We start from the raw sequence: 20,324 nt of genomic DNA, 5'->3' as shown, positions 1-20,324 counted from the left end.
ATATCTGAAAATGAATCGGTGATCTTGGGAGTGACTTGAGACAGATTTTTAAGGAATGAAAATTGAAATAAGATAAGGTCCCCTAAGGAAAGAACCTCATATATATATACGTTTCATTAATGTACATACCATAGTGTTTTTATAAATGGGTTAAATTGCTTTTCCACGCTTAGATTCAAGCACATATACATAAAATAGCTTTTAATAGTGTGAAACTTTTTCTAGATTTGGGACATGTTTTTTGAGTACCTTATATACTTGCTCAAATAATAATATCTGTCCTTTATAGAACATATTTGACATTATCATTATGGAGTAATTTTGTATTCCGTTGGTTTTGGTCTTTAAAGATTATTTTATAATTCATGAATTATTTTACTTGATGCTATCTCATCCCATTTTTATAGTTAAGTGAAGTATCTTAAAATTGAAGATCTTATAATACGTGTATAATCCAGATTGATTTGCTTGCCAGCTCCAGGATGGAGGAGGTAAGAAGGGAGGGAGACAATTTGGATTATATAACTGAGTAAAACTCATGTAGAAATTTGTTATTAAAATTTTTTAAATTCAATATCTTACATTAAAGCATCTAACGTTATAGAATAAGGCTAAAGTTTTTAATGGTTGATAGCCATATGGAGAATCTTTTTCAAGATTTTAATTTCATGGTTTTGTTGATAGTTGTTCAGTCTGGGATATATAACATTTCAAAACAGGATGGAGGTTCCACAATGGATTCCCTTTTCACAGCAATATTTTTCTTTTCCTAATACCATCTAGAAAGTAGTATAGCTGACGACAGGAGATGTGTCTGGTAAGCAGGAAAAAAATTTGCTAACAGGTACTGAGTGACTTTTCTTATTTTTTAAAGTATTGGCAAGTTGCCACAATCAGTTTATTTTTTCAGGAAAATAATTGCCATCAATGAACTGTAGTTACTGTTGCCATACTCTCTGATTAGGAAGATGCCCAGGAATGAAAGGATAGTAGGATTCATCATGCCTTACCTATCTTGGCTTCATTACTTACCATTGGCAATAAGTAGTTAAACAATAATAATTTATTAAGCATTTATGGTATGTCCAGTATTGTGCTTGGTGCTATGGAGAATGCAGAGAGAGGATCTTTGTTCCATCGTCTATAAAATGAGTCTTAGAGTAGATTATTTCTGTGGTCCAATGTAGCTTTTTCTCTGCCCTTAAGAAATTTTTAATTTAGTGGGGGAGACAGAAATAACACAAAACAATTGGCAAATAATATTGGTTCATTGGTAGGGGATGTTAACTACCTGATGGCATGATAATGAAGATGATGACAATTAATAATCAGATGACACCCTATAGTTTTCAAAGGCCTTTTATATTAACTATCCCATTTGCTGAAATGGGATACAGCAGTTTATTTGAACAGGAAAGAGTCTAGTCAAATTGCAGCTCTATCACATAGAACATGTACTATAACCTATGCATTTTATTTTTTTATCTCTCTGGAATTCAGCTTCCTCATTTATAGAATGAAGGAGTTGGACAACATATGCTCTAAGGTACCTTTTTGTTCTAACTATAATATTTCATAACATGGAGAGCTATCACCATTCACAGGTGATAACTCCTAATATCATGTTCACCAATCTTGTTTTTGCTCATTGGTTCATCTGGGTCAGACTCTTTGTGACCCCATTTGGAACTTGATAAAGATACTGCAGTGGTTTGCAATTATTCTCTAGATCATTTTACAGATGAGGAAATTGAGGCAAACAGAGTTAAATTATTTGTTCATGTGTCACGTAGCTAGTAAGTATCTGAGGCCAGATTTGAACTCAGGAAGATAAATCTTCCTGACCTCAGGCCTTGCAGTTTATTGACCTAGCTGCCCTTGCTCACCAATCTCCATTTTACTAATCTTTCTCAAACTCATGCATTTAAATGAAGCTTATCAAGTATGTTAGCTATTTTTGTCTTTCACTAACAAACTTTCTTAGGGCCATTTCAGCTCATTTATACCAACCAATATGTTTAAACACCTAGAATAGTTTTGACTCTGAATTGCTTCCACCCAAGTACCTGATATCTTTTCCACTTTGGTGCAGTCAACAAGCAATTAACATATCCATCACTAATGAAAATGTAATCTGATGTGCCAATTTAATTATATATGCAATCTCATTATTTACCAGTTGAAGACTGATGAAAAATATAAACTCCAAGGAAGAAATGAGAAAGCTCATTCTTCTGCAGACTAGTTTTTTGATCAGTGATATTCACATTCCTTCATTTTTTCATATTTAAAATTGGTATAATCATTCCTGTTGGCCTTGTAAACATTCATTTTTGTAGCATAGGTCCATAGACTGAGAAGTGGAAGAAACCTTTGAGACTGTCTAGTCAAATTCTCTAATAAAACAGAAGAAGGGAATGAGTAAAAGAAAGTTATATGACTTGCTTCTGGTCTCACAGAGTTCAAATGCTACCAAAGGTAGAATCTGAATTCATTGACTGTGACTTTGATTTCAGCACTATCTCCATTGCAACATTCCTTCTTTTTGGCCATTTACTTCATTCATTCATTCAACAAGTTGTTTTTGTTTTGTTTTGTTTTTAATAGCTTTTTTTTTTCTTTTTACTAAGCACTGATCTAGATGGCTGAAATAATACAACCTCCAGAGGCAGAAGCCCAAGATGGAGAATTGCTGGCTAAAGGCTGAGAACAGGTTACCCTCCACTCTGCCCCTCTTCCCTAGCTAGACTCTTGCTGCCTTATGAAATCATTTGCTTCTAGTTGTTGGATTCTAATTTTTAAAGGCTGAATTTCATCCCTGGCTTTTTGGTCATCTTTTTTCTTTTGGTCTATTTTTCTTTGTGGTCATCTTTCACTTTCTTTGCCTTGTTTTCATACTGGTCAATTCTGGCTTTCAAGACAATATTTTCTTTTTTTAGTTCATGTGCCTTTGTTTCTAGATGACCTGTTTTGCTTTTCAAGTTCTTTTACCAATTTTCCTCAGCCTCTCTTAATTTTTTTAAATTGTGTTTTGAGTTCTTTTGAAGCCTGTGTCCAATTAGCTGGAGTTTCTGAGTTTTTGCTTGGTGTTCCTTTATCCTCCTCTGTTCTATTTGTTCTTTGTTCATTACCTGGATAGAAGCTGTAGATTGTCATTTTATTTTTTTTTTCTTTTTCTGTTGTTTACTCATATTTTTCCCTTCTTTCCCCCATCATTGGCTTCTCTATTTATTTGTTGGATCTGTGGGTGTGGGCTATTCTGTCTTGAAGGAGCTTCTTCTCTGCTCTGCTGATTAACTGGATCAGGCTGTTAGAGCTGAGCTGTTGTATTAATGAGCCCTGAGGTCAGATCTTCCTCAGTTGCCAGCAGAAGCAGAAGCAGAAGCTGAAGGTGAAGGTATAGAGACTGAAGATAGTTACCCTCTTCCTCCTCTCTACTTCTTTCTGTCAGCTGCCTCCCTGCCAACTTCCAGGTCAAAGCCCTGAGCTTCCCATGGTGGTACCAAGGTACTCTGTAGCAGTTGCAGCCTTTGCCCTGGGATCCCAGTCAGCCAGATTCTTACTGCAGGTCTCGGTGCAGTATGTGGGAGGAGGGGTGTTGGAGATTGAGTTTCCCTGACCTCTGAAGGCTTCTTATCTGCACTGTTAATGAGACTGGAACTGATCTGCAAAGCTGGATATGCCCTGAGGCCAAAACCTCCAGAGGCAGAAGCCCCAAATGGAGAATTGCTGGCTAAAGGCTGAGAACAGGTTACCCTCCACTCTAACCCTCTCCCCTAGCTACCTCCTTGCTAGCTGTGGTCAGAACCCTGAGCCTTGTGTAAGTGTGGTAGCAAGGCATTCACAAGAAGCTCACATTTATCATGTGGCATAGAGCTCCTGAAAGAGAAGGATTTTAACCACCCCTTTAAGTGCATGTGGCTTATTTAACTGCAGATCATTTAGCACAGAGGGCCATTCTTGGAGTAAGGAAGAATTGAATCCTATTTATGACACTTACTGTGGTACCATAAGAAAATTACTTATTTATTCTCTCAGTAAAACAGATACCTCTAAGATTCCAACTATTGTATAAGTATTAGTAGAGGGAAATTTTCATAGTCTCATTATACTAAAGAAATTACAGGTGACACCCCCCCCCTCAGCTGGAATAAAAAAAAAAGCTTATTGACATTTTTGAGTCCATAGCTTGGCTTCCTAAATGGATACATTTCAGAGTAGGATTAACACTTTTATATTGTTCATTGACCCATAAGATTATAGATTTTGAGTTAAAAAGGATGCTTAGAGCTCATCAAGACCAAATACCTCATTTTAAAGATGATGAAAGTTAGAAAGAAAGACTTGAAGTGGTTTGTCAGAGGACATTCTACTAGTTAGTGCCCCAAACTCTCTTACTGCTACCTTGAATCATGTATTATGTATTAGAAAGACTTTCCTTTGAACTTTCCTTTCTCCTTCACCTAGACTATAATCTGTACATTAGACTTCTTCAGAGATCATCATAATAGGCTGTTTTGCTAAGAGAAAAAGTAGAACTTGCTTTGTTTCTAAAGAGGGCAGCAAAGGCATGTCTGTCATCTTTATACCTTCCTCGTTTCCTTGGCTATTATGGATGCTCAGAACTTCATTATGTTTGTAACCTCTTTGGGTTGGTTACAAGACAATAGGAAAAGAATGGCCCATGCTTCATAAATGATAACAGAGTTATATAGCGGTTTGGGGTTCACAGAGCATCCTTGCCAAAAAGGACGATCTGGGCCAGAAGTATCAAACATGAAGCTGTGACCCATGACACTCCCAAATGGGATCCATACCAGAACAAGAGATAATTAGGAAAATAATACAATAAATAAAAACACAATGAAGGACAATTTTATTTCTCTTTTAAGCCCTCACCTTCTATCTTGGAATCAATACTGTGTATTGGCTCCAAGGCAGAAGAGTGGTAAAGGCTAATCAATGGGGGTCAAGTGACTTGCCCAGGGTCACACAGCTGGGAAGTATCTGAGGCCATATTTGAGCATAGGACCTCTTATCTCTAGGCCTGGCTCTCAGTCCACTGAGCTACGCAGCTTCCCCCTCTTTTCTCTTTTTTTTTAAAGTCAAAGGGCCCTTTTTACCCTAGTGTTTTGAACTGAATATATGTGTATGTTGGTGTATCTAGTCACATATACATATATGTGAATGTACATATACATACTTGCATGTCTGTAAATGCATGTATATATCTATCTGGACACATTCATAAAGAGAGACAAATGTACATTCATACAGTATGTATGTAATCAACACATATCTGTGTAAATACATATACACACACCTGTACATATATAGGGAGCTAGGTGGGGCATTGAGGTCTAGAGTCAAGAAGACCTGAATTCAAATCCGGCCTCAAACACTTACTAATTATGTATTCCTGGACAAGTCCCTTAACCTTGTTTGCCTCCATTTTTTCATCTGTAAAATGAACTGAAAAGAAAATGGCAGACTGCACTAGTATCTCTGCCAAGAAAACTCCAAATGAGGTCATGAAGAGTCAGAGCAGATGGAAAGGTCTCAACAACAGTATGCATACAAACATACATACACACCTACATGCTTCTGTTCGTACATCTCTATGAATCCAACCTGTGATTTCACTGACCTAGGAAAATCTTTATGATGAACTTCCTGGAGTAAAGCACATCCATGGCTGCCTGCATCACTGAGATGTTAGAGGGCGACCAGAGCCGGCTATGTCAGAGGCTAGTCTTGAACCCACATCTCATTGATGCCAATGACCACTTCTCTATCTGCCATATCTATCATACTACTTCTGAACTGGGGTGTGAGTGTATATATGCATGTGTGTGTGTTGAGAGAGAAAGAGAGGGTTGTATTTCAGAGGGAAGCATAAAGAGTCTCCAGACAAAGGAAAGGTAAATCATGGTCAAGTTAATGTTGTTTTGAAAATGTTCCTCCGTAGAGGGAACATTTTCGATCTTGAGTCTTCTTGTTGGAAGCCAGACTTCTTTAGGATTGACTGATTCCTCTCTCCTGACCCTTGCCCACTCCTCTTAGCTGTTCTGGGAAAAGAAATAAATGAGTTTAGCATTTGAAGTCAGTGGCTCAGGGCCCAATCAAGGACAGAACATTTAGCTTGATACAATACAGCTAGCATTGTTTCCAAATGAAAATTAGAACCAGTAATGTCCTGATGCTCTTGTCTAGACAATTTCTATAGCAATAAATCTCCACTGTGATAGCACAGTAATGGTTTGCAGTGGTTTTATTTTTACAGGAAAATGAGTATCTACAGAGCCTTTCAGGTTTTTTTCCTGAGCTTCTGTATTAATTAATAGTAATTAATTTATTGAGAAAGAGTCTTAAGATAAATATGATTCTTTCAAATGACTCCTTCCCCTTTCCCCAACAAATTTGTCATTTACAGATTGTTACCCTTTTCTTCATTGGAAACATTATTCAATAGATTTCCTCTTGATGTGATTCTGGCCTGTCTACAAGAAATTTGATTAGGATAACCATTATCCAAAATTGTATTTTCCAATCTTTGCTTTGGAGATATGGCTGAAGCCACTGGCATCAGCTCAGACTTTTGTATTCATGTTCCTCTATGATAAGCAATTGTTCATATAGGATGTTTAGAGTATGTAGTATGTTACTCACTATGAAATTCTCATAATTCCCCATGATTCTTAGAGGAAGTGTCTTCTAAAGGGAACACAAGCACCTAAAATACATAAAATATTCCTCTTTTCCTAAGGATCAGTTATCTAGTTTCTTAAGTAATTAATTACTAGATAGGGGGTCTAATTTGCAGAATTTTTTTCTATGCATACATATTTTTCAACATATAATTGGGGATGGGGAGAGGGAGAGAGGAAGAGACAGGCAGACGATAGACAGAGACAGAGACAGAGAGACAGAAGGGAAGAATTAGAAAGAGTATTTGTCCTAGATTTAAAACATGAGTTCAACTTTGGGCTTTGCCATTCGACTTTCTGGTGCCTGATGGCTAAGATAAAGTAGGGGAGGCAGAGGAATTGGAACCCAGGATCTTAAGGTCTCTTCTAGTTCTAACAATCTGTAGATCTGAGAGTTTTTCTTCAGTTCATATTCCACGAAGAATATTGATAACTTATAAATGGATCCACAAAAGAATAACAAAGATAAAGAAGGAAATTAAAATAATGTCCCATACAGATAATTTGAAAAATATCATCATATTTCTCCTGAGGAAAAAAGATTCTAGAGGAATGCTATCTGTCTTCAGATATGTACAGTCTTATAGAAAAGGGATTAGACTTTGTTTGCTCTCCTCAAAATTCAAAACTGGGTTTAATGGGTAGAAATTACAGTGAGATTAGCTTCAGTTCAATATAAATAAGAACATCCTAATGATTAGGGCTGTCCACAAGCAGAATAGACCTTTTCGTATATAGAGAGTTTCTTCATTGGAGATCTTCAAGCAGATGTTGGCTATTCATTTGGGGATTTTACAGATTGAATATTCAAATTTTAGGTAGTTTAGATAATCACTACAGTCCCTTCTAAATCTAAAATGCTCTACACAGTGTGAGTAGAATGGATTCTGTCTTTATCACTCAACTCACCTGTGTAGCCACTAAACTCAGTTTTGATACTCAGCTTATTGATCTATAAAATGAGAGAACCGAATTAAATAATCTTTGAGATTTCTAGCTCAGGATTCATGATTCTCTGGCTATTTTTCTACTTCTGGTTTTCTACATGAAGGATGTTTATAATGGAAAATAAAGAAAAACTAGAATCAGAACCAGGGAAACAGACCCTGTTTCTTTCTTTTTAACTTATTTATCTATTGATTGATTTAGAAAAATTTTCCATGGTTACATGATTCATGTTCCCTCCCTCCCCTCTCCCAGAATGACAAGCAATTCCACTGTGTTATACAGGCATTATCCAGGCCATGTTTCTACCAAAGCCCTTCAACTATGATCTCTCCAAGTTAGCAAGTCCAGCCCGGCTTTATCTTCAACCCCAGATGGTAAATGAGATATAGCACAGAGAAGAATTGTTCAAATAAATCCCATGATGCTATGTGTAGATATGAATGAAGAATATTTTTTTGACGAATAGATGCTATAAGAAAACATTCTGCCATCTAGTAAGCCCTGGTATTTTAGTAAGCATGGGGAGTATGTTTAGCATGTTTATTACCAAAGGATAAAGGGACTACAATTTTCTTTCCGTCTTTCTTTCTTTCTTTCCGTCTTTCTTTCTTTCTTTCTTTCTTTCTTTCTTTCTTTCTTTCTTTCTTTCTTTCTTTCTTTCTTTCTTTCTTTCTTTCTTTCTTTCTTTCTTTCTTTCTTTCTTTCTTTCTTTCTTTCTTTCTTTCTTTCTTTCTTTCTTTCTTTCTTTCTTTCTTTCTTTCTTCGTTCATTCCTTTTCCTTTTTTCTTTCTTTTTTATTTTTGCTTGAGAGATCTAGAATCTACTCTACCGACTCTAATTGTGGTTTTTATTTCCAAGGAGGAGCTGTTTTAGGGATTGACAGCAGGAAAACAAATCTGTTATAATAGTATGTCTATTTTGTCTGTCCCCAAAATGTGTGCAGCTTGGAAAAGTAGCAAGGACATGGAGTGGAAGTTGGAGAGAGACTACAAAAAAAGTAAAGGGAAGACAGAAAGGAGGGAGGTTGGACTAATTAAGGGAGAGGACCAAAAGGAAGGTAATGAGAAAGTGGGTAGAGGTACAGAATCCAAAGCACTGACGCAGCTCTTCCGCTGAACCAAAGCAAGAAGACATTCCCAAGTTCCTGAAGGTTCCATGAAGTTCACTTAGTCCATAGAGGTTTAAAATTGGGTCCACAAGTTTAAAAGAGCTTGTAATCAACTTGGTTAAATGTTCTAGATTTGTGGAATAAGATAAGGAATACATATGAATCCTTTCGTCCTACAGATTCCAATCCATTTTGGGGAGAGGCAGGGTAGATTCTTTACTGGGAGTATGGAAAAATCATCTTGCTAAAAGAATTGCAATTTTCATGTAATTCTGTACCTGGTTGGGTAGGAACACATTTTCTTTGTACTGTATCTCTTTTCCCATCTGGGTTTGAAGATGGAACTTCGCTGTGCTTGATAACTTGATAAATTGGAGGGGCTGAAGTGGCTTTGGTAGAACAAGGCCAAGAGTAGCCAAGTGTTCACAGTTGACCATCATCCAGTATTGCTCTTATCATGTACAGTGTTCTCACAGTTCTGCTTATTTTGCTCTACATCAGTTCATGAGGATCTTTCCAGCTTTTTCTGAAATCATCTTGCTTATCATTTCTTATAGCACAATAGTATTCCATCACCAACTTATATCACAGTTTGTTTAGTCATTCCCCAATTGATGGACATTCCCTCAATTTCCAGTTCTTTGCCACCAAAATATTAATATATACTTGTTGCATGGATGAATGAACAGGTGTTCTTGGGAACTTCTTTGGCAAATTATTTGTTGGAGATAAATATCTTTTCCCCCCTTTTTTCTTTTTGCTTAAATGTCAGCATGAATAGCAGAAAGAGTACTAAATGAAGAGGTAGAAAATTTATTTTTTCCCAGTCTAGCTCCAAAAATCTGAGGCAACCACCATGTTGATAGAACATTGGGCCTGGAGTCAGGAAGACATAACCCAATTCTATCTCAGACACTTATTAGCTGTGTGACCCAGAGCTAGCCATTTAATTTTTCTCAGCTTCACTTTGTCTTTTGGCAAAATGAGCATAATTATAGCATCTATTTCACCAGGATCAAATGAGATGTTGCGAACTTAAAGTGCTTCATAAATGTTACTCATTATCATTGTTGTTGTTACTTTTACCCTAGGCAAACCATGACCACTCTGAGCTCTCACTTTCCTTACCTATAAAGTAATGGGAAGTAGAGATGCTTTCAAAATCTCAATAAGCTTCTAACTTCCACTCTGTTTGAAGACTAGAACTCCTGGGTGAACTTTGCTCAACAGAAAAGTATCCTGTGATACAACAAGCTCATTTGAGTAGAAATTGTATTAGATGTTTTAAAGGCAAAATGGCACAATTTGGGGGGGGGCATTGGGATAAGCAAATGATTTTGGAGTCTACATAAAGCTTTTAGAAGAATACTGTCGTATGACTGAGACATAGTTTGTGGGATTTTTTTTTTGATGCTTCCTTCTATGAAGAATCTTGTTCTTCATTTTGAATTCATTTAAATGGCACTAAGGCATAAATTTAAGTGGTAATTTAGAAAAGGCAGGCTAACACTAGTTTAAGTCTCCATGATCCCACAGATCTAAACATATGGCTTTGTGTCAGCAGGTCTCAAAGGTGTTCCTTTTCCCACCTCCTCCTCCATCCCATCATACACAAAAACCAATCTGCTCACTGAGTCACTGGCAGCTGAAACTGGAAGAGGCTCTCTAGTGAGGTCCTGTCATTGTCAACCACTCCAGATCCTTGTGTCCTGGGAGAGATCAGTAATTACTTTGCACACTTCCTTACCTGTATTTATTCCTAATTGTATAGAAGATTGAAAAGAGGGAAAGGACTTAGCTGCTACCAACTCATCTAGCCTGGGAATGGGAACCATAATGTCTTTGAGTTGGAAGAGAACACAGACGTTACTCAGTCCAAGGTGCTGAGAAGCACCTTAAAGGTCATCTAGTCCATTACTATCATTTTATAGAAGAGGAAACTGAAACCCAGTGAAATTCAATGACTTGTAGAAAGTCACAGATGTTATAAGTAGCAGAAATGGGATTTGAATATAGGTTCTCTGACTCCAAAGTCAACTCTTTCCACCACACAAGGTTTTATTCTGCCAACATCAAATATTCCATAGGGACACAAAGGCCCCCAAGCCTTTTCAGAATAACTTAAATATGACTTTTAAACATAGAATGTGTGTAAAGATAGAATATAGTACAGTAATTCCATAGTTATAATAATGAAGTGGGAAATTGATGATTAATTAGGAAAATCATGTTGAAATAGGTTGCCTTGGGACTGTGGCTTAAAAGATGGAGCAATATGTTTTATTTTACATTCTTTTTTGATTTCCATATTTCCTTCCTACCTGCACTCTACTCTTAATAAAAGGAAATTTTAAATTTGAAAATAACAACTGATCATAAAGTGGATATATTTATGCTTTCTATTAGCAATAGCTTGAGGATTGTTGCTTGACCATCACAGGCAGTTGGAAGTACAGCATAGAGGATAGTGGGAAGAGTGGCAATGTTGTACCACCAAGTGAAGGTCAATTTCAAAGTTTTTTTTATTGTTGTTTAGAGGGAAAATCTTCTAACCAAAAGATTGAACTCAAGAACAAGTAAGACTTTAGCCTTACTTTCTGGCGAGAATTTTGGAGAGAAAAGGACAGGCTTGTCCTTAGTCTTGACTTCTCTTCCCAGAGAATAAAATTCACATAAAAGTTTTTATATATTACAAGGAGTACAAAATTATTAATTAAAAATAAGTTTGTAGGGGAAAACCAGATGCAGCATATAATAAGAGGAAATTTTAAAAAATCAATGGAGATGCCTCTGCCATTAAATTCCTGAAATTATTTAGGATTTTGCTAATTAATAATGTCAAGCATCTACAGTTAGAATAAGGTGGTCTCATGCATTGGGTGAAGATGATCATGATGATTGTACTTATATGTACTTTAAAGTCAAAAGCACTTTACATGCATGACCTAATTTGATCTTCATGGCAAGCCTGTGAGGTGGATGCTTTTATTATCGTTGTTTTGTAGATGAGGCTGAGAGAGGCTTTGAGTAACCAAAACAGAACTTGCTAAGTGACTGTTATCAGGATTTGAACTGCTTCCTCACTTCAATTCCAACATTCAATCTACTCTAAGGACCCAACTTTCTGATGTCACTTGTTGCCTCTTCAAGGTAAACCTTGCTGCTCAATTAAGAATTAGAGACATTTTAATCTATAGTTATTTTAAAATGGGGGTCACAGTGCAGTGACCTGAGTTCAAATTACCCCTCTGACATTTACAATTGTGTAACGTTGGGCAGGTCATTAAATATCTCTAGGCTTTGGTTTTCACATCTGGGAGAAAATGCAGTTTTTAGATGACCTCATTCTGATATCCCCTCTCTGTATAATATTTAAGACCCTATAATTGGATCCATACTACCACTGACTCCTTTTTAATCACTGTAAAATGGTCTGCTTTTGCTAACATTCAGAGTAGGTGTTGGAATGATGGTGATTCTTCAATTTACCCCTCACTTGGCTTGGGTCCTGAACCCTTGTTCTCATTAGAGCCTCCACTTAGCAAAACAGAGCTGAGTCCTAAGAGTGCCACCATTTGGACCATCCATACTATTGTGTCTGCAGCAGAGAAGCCTATTTAAAGACCTAGTCAATACTGATTAGCCCTAATGAGAGACTCACAGCCACAGGGTTTGCATTATAGAGCCATGTGCTTGTTTCTTCCCATTGCTTCCACTGGAAAAGAAAGGTCAATGGAGTCCAGCTGTGGAGAATATGTGTTTCTGTAGAAAGTATGATAATCGCTTATTTGTGAAGAAGAATGAGCTTCTGCTATATTCTGACCCATGCCTCTGGTTCGGGGTGCACGGTCCTCTATTTTCAGGCATCCTTTTACTTCTCTAGCCTGTGAATTTTCCTTCTTCAGCTCTGTTAGCATTTTCCTCCAATAGCTGTTTGGGGAATTAGGCACATCTATCTGAGAGCTGCATTTGGGACCAAGCATTTTCCACTGAAACTCAGGCATTAGGAGTTCATTGCTAAATGAATCTTTGGAATTTATTGCTGTGACACAATAATCTCCTGGTACTCCTAGGAGTGAGAAGCTAGTCTCTTTTAATTATTTGTTTAGATAGCATCGGTGGTTAAATATCCTCTCATTCGCCATCTTTGTAGTACAGGACATACTCCTAGGAGATAGTTCAAATGTTATTTGCCAATTATTTAAGAATAACAACTTTTCAGGCATGTTTCTCCACAAAGGGCTAGGGGTTTCGGTATTGGAAAATGAATAAACTTTGCGCTGGTAGGGAGAACCTCTTGGGAAAGCTGGAGTTTAATCACCTACTATCCATAACTACTTCTTAAATTGTTTCAAAGAATCATCATTCTATAGATATCGGCTTACCAAATCAGTATTTATTAAATGCTTTATCATATCCTCCAGTGCCCTAAAGAACACATAGAAGTATGACAAGTTTCCTGCTCTCAGGAACCGAGAGTCGAGTTCAGGATGTAATAGTAGGGGCACACAACATATTAAACACTTAAATATGCTACACTGGGAGTTCCAAGAAGGAAAGGTTTTGGGGAAGAGAGATCTTGAAAAATAAATGGGATTTGACCAAGAAGAGTGAAATGGAGAAGGCATTCCAGGGAGGTGCAATAGCTCAATCTGGGCAGAGAGGAAAGACTTTAGAGTTCATGAAGCAGATAGTTAGGAGACTAGCTGAACTAAAGCAGTCTGGAACTGGCCCACTTCTTCTCCCCCTTTCAGCCACTTCCCAAACCAGTTGAAAACGGTGCCCTTTGTTATTATTCTCTGAAGGTATAGAACTTCATTGAAACACAGATAACTTCAGGTATGATAAAATAAACACATCTGTGCTATAGCAAACATATTTTTCCTGGCATTAAAACATGTATTTATGAGGAATAACAAAAATAAAGGACAGCATGGAATAACTGACAGAGAAACAGCTTTCTAGTCAGTAAAGGGGGCTGGTTTGAACAAGAAGTAAATTCTGTGCTGATTAGTTAAATGTTCTCAATTATTTTTAGGAAAGTATATAAAAGATATCATTCTTGAGCTTATGTTCTGCCACTGACACATGCTAGCTGTATGGTTATACCCAATTCACTTGATTTCTCAGTGCTCCAGGTAACTTTTTTTAAACCCTTACCTTCCTTCTTGGAATCAATTCTGTGTATTGATTCCAAAGCAGAAGAGTGGTAAGGACTAGGCAATGAGGGTTAAGTGACTTGCCCAGGGTCACAAAGCTGGGAAGTATCTGAGGCCAGATTTGAACCTAGGACCTCCCATCTCTAGGCCTGGTTCTCAATCCACTGAGCTACCCAGCTGCCCCCAGGCATCTTTTTAAGACTAGAAATTATAGTTGAATTCCTGGTAGAGGAAATTTCTGCAATGAAAGTTTCCCCCATCTATAGGTCTTGATAAAAATAACAAGAATAAAATCTCTCTCATTGAACCCCTTCTGTGTATTACTCGAGGCAGTAGCTTACCTTTCTTGACAAAATTCCAGTTTATATTATGAAGACTAGTGGGGACAATAAGGTTAGATGGGGATGGAACACTGAAAATCAGTTAGAGTTTAGATTTTTATGCAGTTGGCCAAAGAGAACCTTTGTAGGTTCTCAAGCAGGAAAACGAATGAATTAAATTTTTTAAATTTAATTAGCAGGAATATCAATATCCAGAGGCAAGACTAGAGGAAGAGTGTCTAGTAAGAGTATATGGAAGAAATCTTAACAGGAGTTGATCATAGTATAGTTTAAGGTCGTGGTATTGAGAATGGAGAAGGGACCAATTCAAAGAGCCATTCACAGAAAGAAATAATATGACTAAGTAACAGAATAGTTTGAGAGATAAAGAGAAGGTAAGAGACTAAGATATTTTAATGTTATTACCATGGAAGCCTGGAAGAAAAGAATTACAGAGCTATTGAAAAAATAGGGAAGATGAGAGACAGGGCTGGTTTGAGAAGGAAACTTTGTGCTGATTAGCTAAATGTCCTAAATTAATTTTTGGAAATTACATAAAAGTTACCATTTTATAAGTTTCAAAGAATGAGTCCTTTATCTGATCTACTGGCATGCTAAAGGGCTATGTTGGTAAACCTATGGCCTGCATACGAGAGGGGGGGCTACTCTCTTCCCCCTCTTCACCAGCCCCTGAGAACATTTCTCTCATCACCCTCCCCTCTGCCCAGCAGTCCAGTGGGAGTGCTTTCTCCCACCCCTGTTTGGGGTAAGGGGACAACTCAAATGCAGTGTGAGAGTGCAGTTTGGGCACTCCATCTCTAAAAGGTTTGCCATCACTGCTCAAGGGCATGGAGGAAAGCTCCTAAGGAAGAAAACAGTGAAAGAAAGTAGTGACTATAATCTGCATCATTAGTGGGAATGTCCACATTGGTGAGATCATAGATCCTGTAAAATATTAGAAATAGAGTACATAATATTAAAAAGTTTGATTTAAGTTGTATTAGGGAGATAAGAAGTTATTCAGTAGTTAAGGATCAATAAACACCATTTAATCAGTATCCACCAACTAATTAAAGAATACTTTACTAGGGAACATTGAATGCCTACTTGCCATCATGAAACCAACTCTCCCTTTCATTTCTTTTCATTTCTTTCTCTTTCGTTCTGGAAGAATGCAATTTTCTTGTTCTGTAATTTGTTTTTATTTCATGACAAGCAAATTTAAGAATTCAAGTGTATGTTGAAGTGCCTACTTGCTTTTGACATGTAATGAGATGTTACTGACAAAAGAAGAGTTTATATAGTGTAAATTAGCCAATTAAGGATATAATATAGATTAATCTGAACAAGTATAGTTGTATCCAACAGGATTTTATCAAAATGATGAGAATCAACCTTGGCATAATGTTTAACTCAACAAATCAGATCTAATTAAATCTATCCAGGGCATCTTGGCATGACAATAGAAACTAAAAACTATCCGCCAGCTTAACACATCCCAGGTGTCTTTGGAGAGGGAAATTTCACCCTAACAAAACAGTTCAGAAAGTGCACCTGCAACCTTTAATGATCAGCCTGTTTTTAAGGAAAAGTTATGCTAAAATGGTTAGTGAAATTTAGTGAATTATTTTTTCAGGGGGCTTTCATTTCAGATAAGAGGAGTGTTGTCTGTGGCAGTCACATAGGCTTAATAAATGCCTTTTGATCAGTTGCTTGGTTGGGTGTTGGAGTGTTTCTCTTGTTTCAGTCTAGACAGGTGAGGCCCATCACTGAATCCTCTAGACCTGTGGTGGTGTGCCAGGGGGGGGTGGCACTCAGAGCTCTCTCTGTGGGCACTCATGCTATTGCCCCAGCACTGAGTTTGCCAGAGTTTGTTACTAGACAGCCAGAGGGACATGGGGATGGGCTGCTCCCCTCCCTCTCTCCATGAACGCCTGGGGACATTTCTCACATCACCCATCCATCTGAAAGATTCATCATCACTGCTCTAGACCAAAAAACAGTTCACAACCACCTCTGAGTCCTCCTTAATTACTATATTGTTAATTTATGGAACAGCTTACTTTTATGCCAACCATTTCAGCTTTAGAGTGAGCATTTGATGTCTTCTTTTTTGTCTTTGCATTAAAAAAGTCATTGTACCTATACATTTCTTTCTAATTCCTAGTTTCTCAAACACATGATACTTGAAGAGGACTATTTCACTGTCTTTAAAAACACATGACATCAACAGCAACACTAATTTGCTGCCATTAAAATTGTTTTATATTCTAAGCTAGATCTTCAAAATTTCTTAATGGGGCCATATCACCCTTTAATTTTTTTAAATAAAAATAGATCATCTATTTGGAGTTAGAGAACCTTGTTTCAAATTAAAGCTCTGCCTCTAACAGATTGTATATTGCTTCTCTGACTCTCAGTTTACTCAACATTACATTAAAATCATATATTTAAGAGTGGAGGAGAGAGAATTAGTGGAAGGTATTTTGGAGATCATCTAGTCTAAAATCTGAATTTTATAAATGATGCAATTTCAGATTAAAATGGTTAAATGACATATACAAGGCCTTATAGGTATAGATAGCAGAGCCAGATTTTGAACCCAGATACTTTGACTTTGACTTTTTTGAATTGACTTTAGCTTCATTGCTCTACTTACTATAACTATTGTCTATAGATAATTGGTTTCCAACTTCAAGTTAGGATGGGAATTGGCTCAATTTCACTGGTGCAAAGAGTTTCTGGTAAGGACTTTCTCTTTGCCAATGAATATTGACAACTTTTCTAAAATTTGTCATCTTAAAGAGTTGCCTATGACACTGAGTGAATGAATGAAATGGTTATGATGTCCTGACAATGTGCAAAGTATTGGCAATAAAATAGAAAAAGAAAAAAAGGAAAAGAAAGAAAAAAGCGACCTGTCTAGGGTCACTCAGCCAGGATATTCCAGAAATGTGGCTTAAACTTAGTTCTCCTTGCCTCAGAGGCTACCACATCATGCGCCCTCAGCTATCATAAATAAATTTCCAAAGATTCTGCAAAAGGCTTCCCCAAGGAAGACACATCCCAAACTTCTCTTCAGTTACATGGCCCAATGTGCACTAAATGAACCCTCCACCCTAGAGAAGATCTTGGACTCAAGGCTTCTAAAGCTTTGGTTTAACTGAACTCTGCTGAACTCAACCATTTTGAAAAATGTCTACTATGTGTCCCATATTGTGCTAAGTATGGGTTGTGAGGAAAACATAGAATGTAATACATCATCACATATTATATCAGTATGATCTTCAACTAGACCTGAGATTTTATCTTTGTCTGCAAAATATTTTTTAAAAAATCAAGTGTGTGTGTGTGTGTGTGTGTGTGTGTGTGTGTGTGTGTGTGTATTAGAGGGCAACTAATTGGTACAGTGGATAGACCACTTGGCTGAGTCAGGAAGACTCTTCTTGAATTCAGATCTGACCTCAGACACATCCTCATTGTGTAATCCCTGGCAAATTACTTAATCTCTGATTTCCTGACAAAAGGATGCACTGGAGAAGGAAGTGGCAGCCTCTCCAGTATTCTTTCCAAGAAAGCTTCGTGGATAGCTATGTTCCTCAGGGTCACAATGAGTCAGACATGAACGACTGAAGAGTAACAACATATGCATTAGAACTTGTGATTTAAACATTTCATGCTTGTAGGGAGTTCCCAACAAGGAAGTCCTTTTTTCCCCAATATATTTCCATACTTATTAGATAATTTATAGTCTTAGAGGGTTCCCTGGGGGCACTTATATGTTAAGTACTTAGCATAAGGTCACATAGTCAGATCTAGTCAATGGAGGGACTCGAATCTGCCACACATACATCTTTACCAAGTGCCCTCCTAGGTAAGCAAAATAAATATCTTCATTGTTATCTGGTTGAGGAAATCAATGGTCAAATTCTTGCCCAAGTCCATATGAATGAGCTCATAAATGGTGACCCTAAATGCTTGCTTTATTTAATTGGGACTAAAACACCTCTCTTTTGGATTCCAAGTTCAGTTTTTTTCCCTACTGCATCAGATGAGTAAGTGATTAAAGGTGAATGAGAAAGCTACAAAACTGGAACTTGCTTCTTGTTTAAACTTGCTCTTGAGAAATTGTTTATAATGCTTAGCACTTAGTGTTCACGTGTTTTAATAGAGTGATACTTGGGGCTTTTAAAATAGTATTAGTATAGTAGGGTTTGGTAATGGAAAAGTATCGACCTTAAATGTCAGACTAGAATCAAGGCAGATGCTGTTACTTGGTTACAGTGTATTTGCAGCCAGCGTTTTAGGGAAATTGGGGAAATGAGAGCTAACTCTCTCCACCCTCCCACAACACTAGGCAGCAGCACTGGCAGCACTGATGTGAATAAGGAAGCCGTGGCACAGTTTGGGTTAATTTTGTCCTCTGGAGGATTGATCTGAGACCCAGTTGTGGCTTCTTTTGGGTGATGGGATTGTAAATTAGCTCTGAGACTGAGAAGAAACTCAAGGAACCTCTTTGCTGAGTATTCCTTTTTTTTTTGACTTAAGCTTTTATCTGTTTTTATCTATCTGGGTGGCTTTTCACTGCCTTGGGAATTGCTTATACCTGGGGGTATTGACATATTTTTAGGAAAGGCACTGTTTGGACTTTTGGGCTCTGGGTGACCCATTGCACGAGATGTGGATTAGTGCGCTAAATAGTATATACACTTCCAGGAAGGTGTCTAAGTGCAAAGACCATCCACGTGAATGCTGACTCCGCTAGCCCAAGTTATAAAGTGAGTGCCAAGTAATCACTAAAAAGAAGTCTGCTCTTGAAAGTTAGGTGTTCTTTCCTGCCCCTTCTCAATAGAGTACACCAGTTCAATGTCCCTCATCCTGTGTATAATAATCTTTTTCCCACTGAATTTTATGATCTATTCTTCATCCCATCTTCCCCCATATACAGCCTCAGCTCTACTTTATTTCCCTAGGAGCTTTGGGGACTATTCCACTTATTCATCTTTATATTAATCTGTTCTTCTGATACTGTTAGGAATGGCTTATGGAGCCGACACACGACTTGTGTCCCAGAAACTCAAGAAGGGGTTTCTAGATGAAGGTCCGGCTGAGCATACAGTATGGCCTGCGTCAAATGCTGGTTTGTAGAGAAATAGCGATTACTTTTCAAAACACTCTAGTCAAAGCTCAAATTATGCCTGGTAAGAGACTTTCCTAATATTTGTAAATCTTGGTCCTATTAGAACAAACAAAAGATTAGTGCAGATTGGGAACACGGCTGTGGAGCTGATCTCCAAGAAAAGGCTGCCTAGGATGTGCTCTTCTAAGAGTTATCACACAGTAACCTGGACCTGCTGATTATTTATAGTATCATAGACTTAAAGCTGGAAGAGAACCCAAAGGTCCATGGAATCTTTTTTTTTTTTTGAAAGAAAACTGGATATCAAGAAAGGTTAAGTGAATAGGTTCAAATCTCACCTCTGAAAGTTCACTAAGGTGATTTTGGGCAAGTCACTTAACCTTTCTAGACCTTATTTTCCTTATCTATAAAATGGGTTTGTACTGTTGTCATTCAGTTGTATCTGACTCTTTGTGACCCAATTTGGGGCTTTCTTGGAAAAGGTAAGGTACTGGAGTAGTTTGCCGTTTCTGTCTCGAACTCACTTTATAGATGAAGAACTAAGCCAAACAGGGTTAAGCAACTCTCCTAGGGTCATAAGGCTAGTGTCTGAGGCCAGATTTGAACTCAGGGAGTTGAAAATTCCTGCCTTCAGACCCGGGATTACATCTACTATGCCACCTCGTTGTTGCATGAGTTTGTGAACTTTAAGTTCCTTCAAAGTTTAAATCTAGGATTGGTGACACTTAAGTTGTAGAGCCAGGACTGAAAGGAAGGCTCTCAGGTGCCAAATTCAGTCTTCTTTGTATTGTACCAGGCTATCCTTTCTATCTCTACATTTAATGAAATTGGTCCAGGCAGAGGGAGTTTGCCTGAGGTTCCAGAGGTAGCTGGTTCAAACTCAACCTTCCCTTCCAGCACTATCTGTTAATTTGTGTCTTTGGTAATTAAATAATTCAAAAG

At 37.5% G+C, this 20,324-nt stretch overlaps 1 protein-coding gene and 1 long non-coding RNA gene across 2 annotated transcripts in view; both read left to right on the top strand.

Moving 5' to 3' along the window:
• The window catches only part of FGF14 (fibroblast growth factor 14), an 861,172-nt gene that overhangs the window by 267,267 nt on the left and 573,581 nt on the right, over positions 1–20,324 (top strand). The window lies entirely within an intron of this gene.
• LOC130455872 (uncharacterized) overlaps positions 1–20,324 on the top strand; it is a 71,599-nt gene that overhangs the window by 28,570 nt on the left and 22,705 nt on the right. The gene's annotated exons all lie outside the window — the stretch shown is intronic.

The sequence above is a fragment of the Monodelphis domestica genome, chromosome 8 (assembly GCF_027887165.1).
Source record: "Monodelphis domestica isolate mMonDom1 chromosome 8, mMonDom1.pri, whole genome shotgun sequence".
NCBI lineage: Eukaryota > Metazoa > Chordata > Mammalia > Didelphimorphia > Didelphidae > Monodelphis > Monodelphis domestica.
Note: the sequence above shows the minus strand (reverse complement) of the source record. Positions and strands in the feature narration are given on the sequence as shown.